Below are 7,128 nucleotides of genomic sequence, written 5' to 3' on the forward strand. Positions count from 1 at the left end.
CTTTTTGGCCTGTCCTGGAACTAGCTCTGTAGACCAGGCTGGTCTCTAACTCACAGAGATCCGCCTGCCTCTGCCTCCTGAGCGCTGGCATTAAAGGTGTGTGCCACCACCACCTAGCTGCATCTCTGAGTATTATTCTTTTGTTGGGACCAAAGTCATGGATACTTGTCACAAGGAACACTGGCAGAGTGTCTCCAAGAACCACCGAGGTTGGTGTGCAACACAGGCCAGGATTCAGGCAGGTATGTTCTGGAAAGAGATGTGGGAGTGGGCTGCAAACAAGGCGTTGGGGGTCAGGAGATGAAAGAGGAGGGTATCCTGAGATGTGTTAGCCTAACCAGAATACCGCAAGCATCAGACCAGGGTCTATACACCACTTACAAATGTCATCTGGGACCTATGTCTATCTTTGGTCATTCTGTATAGAATGGGATATGTATAGGGTTGGCATCTCTGTGTGTTTACCCAAGAGCGTGGTGGGTGCAGGGAAGAGAGAACATTGTCACCCAAGAATAGTGCTGGCATCTCACCACATGGGATAATGACAGCAGCACATCCACCCACCTGCCAAGCTCCAACTCATCAGAGAAACAAGAGACCAGGTGAGATGGGTATGGCCAAGAAATCCCAAGGAAGTCAGAGACAGAGTCCCCCAAGAATCCCACCTCTGAGGCTCTATGCCTTTGTGGTGAGGTCTGTGGAGATCCTCAAAGTCCTAATGGTGAGATACTCTGAGTGAGGGCACCCTGTAGATACTGAAGCAGGTACAAGGAAGGGAGGGAACAGACAGGAGCTGAGCTTCTACCTGGGACAAAGCCAAGTCCCACCAACAACTCTGCAAGATAACAGTGAGGTCCCAGACTCAGAGAGGTGCAAAGACTTCCCTAAGCCCACTACAAGTCATGTCAAACTCACCTTGGTGCTTCCTGGGCAGCCACACTGGGCCAGGAGCCCGTGGTTCAGCAAGGGCGGGACAGTGGGTACCGCCTGCAATAAGGAAGGGCATTGTCTGTAGATCATAAGCTGGGCTCACAGATGCCCTGCTTGTTATTATTATCACCCTGCCCATCAACTCTAAACAAAGGCAATGATAAATAGCCTTCCCTGAGAACGCTCCTTTGTTCTAGACAATGGCTGTGGTTATGAGCTTTAATGGAGTGCATGGAACATCACATCTGCATGACTTCTGCTGTCCTAGAGGATTCTGCACCAGAATTAATGTTGGTTAACTCCCAGTTCCACCGCCAGGCCCTGATTCACAGGCTTTGCCCCGCGTGTCCATCTGGGAATGAGTTTCTTATGGGCCCTAGTCTTTCAGCTAGCTGACCGCTCATCCTGGCTCACCCAGGGCTCTGCTAGTTTTAGCACCAACAGCTTGAATGTCGGCCACTCCACCTTGGAGCCTGGTCCCTGGAAAACTTCAGCTGTCATGATATGCGAAAAGAATGTTGATATTACAGGCATCGTGAATGCTAAGAAACAGAGTTTGATTTCCCTGCTATAGCACTTGGCCTATCACAAGCCTGTCAGGCAGGCCCAACCCAGTTGAATATTGAGTATGGCCCTGAGAGAGGCACAGATAAGAGCAGACCTTTGATATTGGGGTGTGTGCCCAGTTTTGAGACATTACAAATAATTGTGCTATAGCTGCCTCCCTAGACTGCTGGGGTGCCATCTCTTCAGACCCTGACATGTCAGGCATTCGCTGGCCATCCACTGAGGAGCTGTAGATGATTTTGCCCCGCCCTGGTCATCCTGTCCCTTCCTCCATGGAGGCACTGCCTGTTTACTTCTCACCTGCTGACCCCTGCGTTACGCCAAGAAGAAGGCCATCTGCCTACAGATGCCTGCTGTCTCTGAAGAGTGGAGGGCTGTGCCAGAGGGGAGTCCTGTGAGACAAGTTGGGATGCACACTGAGTAGGGACAGGGGCATCGTCACTCTGGAAAGGAAAGAAAGATCTAGAGGAGGAGTGGGGCTGGAGACACAATAGTGAGTCTAGTTTCTTTTTTAAAAGGAAACTGTTATTTTTATTTATATGTATGTGTGTATGTGTGCCTGCTTGGGTTTATGTGCACTATGTATGTGGAGATACTCCTGGAGGCAGGAGGACATTAGATCCTCTGGAATGAATGACTGGCAGGTGTGACTCTCCATGTGGGGGCTGGGAACTGAACCAGAGTCCTCTGCAAGAGCAGAAAGAGCTCTTTACCACGGAGCCATCTCTCCAGCCCCTGCACAGTGAGCTTTCAGTGGTATAAACACACACACACACACACACACACACACACACACACACCCCTTCCATTGTCTGAGAAGGAAGCAAGAGACAGCCAGGGTTTGTTTGGATTTTCAGGGTGCTCAAGCCAACTTGAAAAGTCCCCAGGGGCTCACTGAACTTCATTAGGAAGAGTAGGGGCAATGGCTAGAAAGATTTGAATGCGTCTTTGGGAAAGGGCAGAGCCTGTCCTCAGCCTGCCTGTTCTCAGGCTCACTTTGAGAGGACCGTCCTATTCTCTTGCTGGATTTTCTCCCCATCTCATTTAGGTGGTTCAAGCTCCCTCCTAGAAGAAGTACTGTCTGTGAGCCCAATTCCTACTGGTCAGCCCAGGGCTTGCAGCCCTTTGAGGACCTCACCTGCTTCTATCCCTAGCCCAGGTGTTGGTCTCTCTCTTCAGTCATGAGATTTTCCTGGTCACCCCTCCATCAAGTGGTCTGCTTGGGCCCTGGGTAACCCAGGCACAAAATGGAGAGATTTTGTGTTTTCATTTGGTGGCCTGCTTACCTTCCACACTACTAGGCCTGATGGGAACTACAAGCTCAAGCCATGAAAAAGGAGGCTGGAGTAGGGTCTGCAGCTCACATAGCCCACAGCCCTCTCCCAAAGGAGAGCTGGGCATGGGCAGGTTTCTGTGCCCAGAAGACTGGTTTTTGCCCTGGGCCCTTTCAACTCACTCTGGTTTTGTTTAAACTTTTCTAAGCCCAGCTCACCTCTATTATTTCTGATGTCGTCTCTGCCTTTGAGTCCCAATACTGTCCAGGTGGCTGGCACAACAGAGCAAAAGCCTGAGGCTAGTCCTCCCCTCTGAACACTACTCAAGAACAGGTACATCTGGGGTTGATGAAATGACTCAGTGGGTCAGGGTGCCTGCCACCCACACTGACAGCCTGGGATGCCTGGGACCCAAATGGTAGAAAGAGGGACCTCACTATTGCGGGTTGTCCTCTGGTCTCCACATGTGCACTGTAGCTTATGCATGTACACTCCCCACAACAACAACAATAATAGATAAAATTCTATTTGAGCTGGGTGGTGGTAGTGCACGCGTTTAATCCCAGCACCCAAAGAGGCAGAGGCAGGAGGATATCTCTGAGTTCAAGGCCAGTCTGGGTTAAGTAGTAAATTCTGGCACAGCTAAAGCTACATAAGAAAGAAAAGAAAGAAAGAAAGAAAGAAAGAAAGAAAGAAAGAAAGAAAGAAAGAAGAAAGGAAAGGAAAAGAAAAGAGAAGAGAAGAGAAATAAATTTGAAAAAAGAATGAACACTTCCTTGGGTTCATCTCTTCCTTCCTGGGGCCTGCTAGGGTCCTGGCGGAGAAGTACAGAGGAGAGGTTCAGAATCACTGCATCCAGTCATGCTCCCCCTCCCCCACTCTGCGCAGGTGCGCAGGCTTTCTCTTCCTAGCAGCCCCTCAAGGTATTTTTGGCCACAACTTGCCAGGAATGCGACTCCGGGAAAAGTGTTAACCTTCCCGAAGCCTCCATTGTGCAAGGGCCATCCAGGCACTGTTCACTGCCACAGACGGAAGAGAGAAGCTTGCTAGCTCTGGGGCTTCCCAGAGGTGAGGCCCACGAGGGTGTGGCTCCAGCAAAAAAAAAAAAAAAAAAAAAATGGAACAGGGCAAAACCCAGCAGAGATGTTATGCCTCGTGGGCATCACCGGGCACTTGGGAGAAGGAAGATAAAAGATGCCATTTTCTTTAATTATCAGAAGCCAAGCCTTCTATTGGTGCCGGCAGACCCACAGTGTGTCCCTGCCATCTTGGAGGAGCTCAACAGACAGACAGGATGAGTGTGACCTAAAGATGAATGCTCATCTTCTAAGTCCTTGATTTCCAAGAACACACTGAATGGGGAAGGGATGGATTCTCAGCAGCCAGCGGCTCACACAGAAACCCCAGATGCCTTGTCACATCTAGTTTTGTTGCTAACACTTATTGAGTTCATGTGTGTGCTTTTTACATGTTGTTGCCTCAGCGCACCTGAAGGTTCTCTCCTTCCATCATGTGGGTTTAGAGATTCAACTCAAGTGTAAGGCGTGGTGACAAGCTCCTGTACCTGCTGGGCCAGGATGCTGGCCATAGTTGTGTGCGTGGGGGAGGGGATTGTTTGTATTTTACTGTTTTGCTTTGCTTTTGAGACAAGGTCTCTTTGTAGCCAAGTATGGCCTTGAATTTATGCTTCTCTTGCCCAAACCTCCCAAAGGCTGGGATTACAGACTCGCTACCATATCTGGTTTTAGAAATGCTGGGGATTTAACCCAGGGCTTCACTCATGACAGGCAAGCACTCTGTCGCTGAGCTACAGCCCCAGCTAGCCCCAGTTACAACAGAACAATACACAGTGACTTCTCTGGGTCAGGTTGAGGGTTAGAAGCTGGACCTATAGTGTCAGAAGCAAATTATGGTTCTGGCCTTAAAGGGGGGAATGGAGGGTCAGGAAGGATGAAGCAGGAAGTTGAAGGTACCCATCTTCGGGACAGTGTCTAGGTGATGGAGCAGACTCTGAAGAGTGGGTCTCAGTGAATCTGTGGACTACAAAGGCACTAGTGAGGGTTTTTTGTTTTGTTTTTTGTTTGTTTTTATTTATTTATTTATTTATTTTGGTTTTTTGAGACAGGGTTTCTCTGTAGCTTTGGAGTCTGTCCTCAAACTCTCAGAGATCCGCTTGCCTCTGCCTCCCATGCACCCACCGCCCGACCTTGGAACTAGCTCTTGTAGACCAGGCTGGTCTCGAACTCACAGAGATCCGCCTGCCTCTGCCTCCCAAGTGCTGGGATTAAAGGCATGTGCCACCACCGCCCGGCGTAAGGGGTTTTATATAGACAATTTATAGCCAGTTCTCAAACCTGCTGCCATGCCACTCTATGTGAAAGGTGACATGTCTTAATGCCCACTCGGATCATGTGTACTGGCATTCAGACTTCAGCCCACTAACTGCCAAGGGTATGGGAAGCAAAGAATAGCCAAGTACCAATGAATCTCAGGGCAAGGGTTACTTTATTGCCAAGTTCTGTGTAACCACAGACCTGTCCCTGAGCTCTCCTGGGCTCCGGAAAGTCCTGTCCCCATTTTCACTACTCGGCTTGCTGTCTGGTCCTGTCCCGGGAAGATCTACTAGGGCTGGGTGAGGTGGGGCCTTGATGCAACTTCACTCTTTATAATAAAAATATTCCAGGACTTCCACACACGCATAGGTGTCTGGTGCTTAGAAGAAATCCTTTGGAGAAGTGCCATCGTCTCTGATGATGCCATCATTGCTCAGAGCAAGGAGGGACTCCCTGGAAGCCGCCTTCCCTGCCCTGGGCACATCATTTGGATTATCAGCACAGGTGGCACACTTTCTGCCTTGGAGGGAGGGTTAGCTTTTCGGAGATGCTTAACACAATTCCAGGGCAAGTCTAGCATTGGTGAGTAATAGCAATGGAACATGATTTTTGATCAAATATTCAGATGTGATTTGATTGCCAGGTGGTAGTGGTACATGCTTTTAATCTCAGCACCTGGGAGGCAGAGGCAGGTGGATCCCTGTGAGTTCAAGACCAACCTGGTCTACAGAGTGAGTTTCAGGACAGCCAAGGATGTTACACAGAGAAACCCTATCTCGAAAAATCAAAAATCAGCAGATAAATAAAATAAAGTTAGGGTTTTTAGAACCTCAGTGTGTAATGGGTCTGAGTTCCATTTGGCCCAACCACCCCCACTTACAGACACTGAGCTTCCACTCCCAAGGAGGGGAGTGAGAGCCAGGGCTCCCCCATGGGGAAGATTAGAGTCCCTAAGAAAGTCAGAGGCAGCCCCAGAATGTAGAGTAGTAATTCAGATGACCGCTACTCATTCTTCAGTGCCTCTGCACCCAACCAAACACTTCTCACTCCATAGCGGGGTGACATCCAGGCATCAGGCACTGCCCATTTTATAAGGTCCCATTACTTTATTTCAGTGGGCAACGGCATTCAGGGCCTCAAGATTGCCCCCAGGAGAAAGGGGGCAAACACTCTTGTGCTGAGTGGTAGCCTAGCCTTTGTTGATTTTTCTCTGAAGGAAAATGGAAAGGGGAAGGGAGGAGCCGGATGGAAACACATTGACGAAAGCAATGGCTCTTGTTTGACTAAGAGTGGGTTTAGTCACCACGGGCCTGTCTTCTTGAATGCAGGTTAGTAGTTGAGTCTTATGACTCAAGTATAGCTCCCTTCAGACCGGCTTTGGGGGCCTCTCCTAGCTGGAGCCTGTCCACCAACAGCCAGCAGGGCCAGTACCCCAGGAAGCGGGCCCCTCCTTCCCTACCTTCTGTCCCCACCCTGACAGTCAGCTGAGTCACAAGGAAGGCCTCACCCCATCCCCACCCCCAGGGGAAAGCACAGCCAGTGTTTGGGCTGGAATAGGAATGTCTGGGTGGGTTGTAGGGCGATTGTAGTTCACGTGGGATGATGGCATGGTCTCCTGCCTCCTGGATGAGGACCTGCTCTGCCCCTTCCAGGTAAGGTTTCCAAATCTAAAGCACAAAGAGGATCTTCCAGCACAGAGACAAAGCTGTCTCACCTAGTGCTTCTCTGATGGGTGCCAACAGCTCATCTCATTCTTGCGGAAGAAAAGCGTTAAGGGGGGGGGTGGTCCCCACACCCTTCTCCTGCTCTTCTTGGCATCCAGTGACTGCTCCAGGATTATATAAAAATAAGATAGGGGGCTGGAGAGATGGCTCAGCGGTTAAGAGCACTGCCTGCTCTTCCAAAGGTCCTGAGTTCAATTCCCAGCAACCACATGGTGGCTCACAACCATCTGTAATGAGATCTGGTGCCCTCTTCTGGCCTGTAGACAGAATACTGAGAATACTGTATGCGTAATAAATAAA

This window comes from Alexandromys fortis, unplaced genomic scaffold (genome assembly GCF_014885135.2).
Source record: "Alexandromys fortis isolate MF-2015 unplaced genomic scaffold, M_Fortis_MF-2015_v1.1 scaffold_30, whole genome shotgun sequence".
Classification (NCBI taxonomy): domain Eukaryota; kingdom Metazoa; phylum Chordata; class Mammalia; order Rodentia; family Cricetidae; genus Alexandromys; species Alexandromys fortis.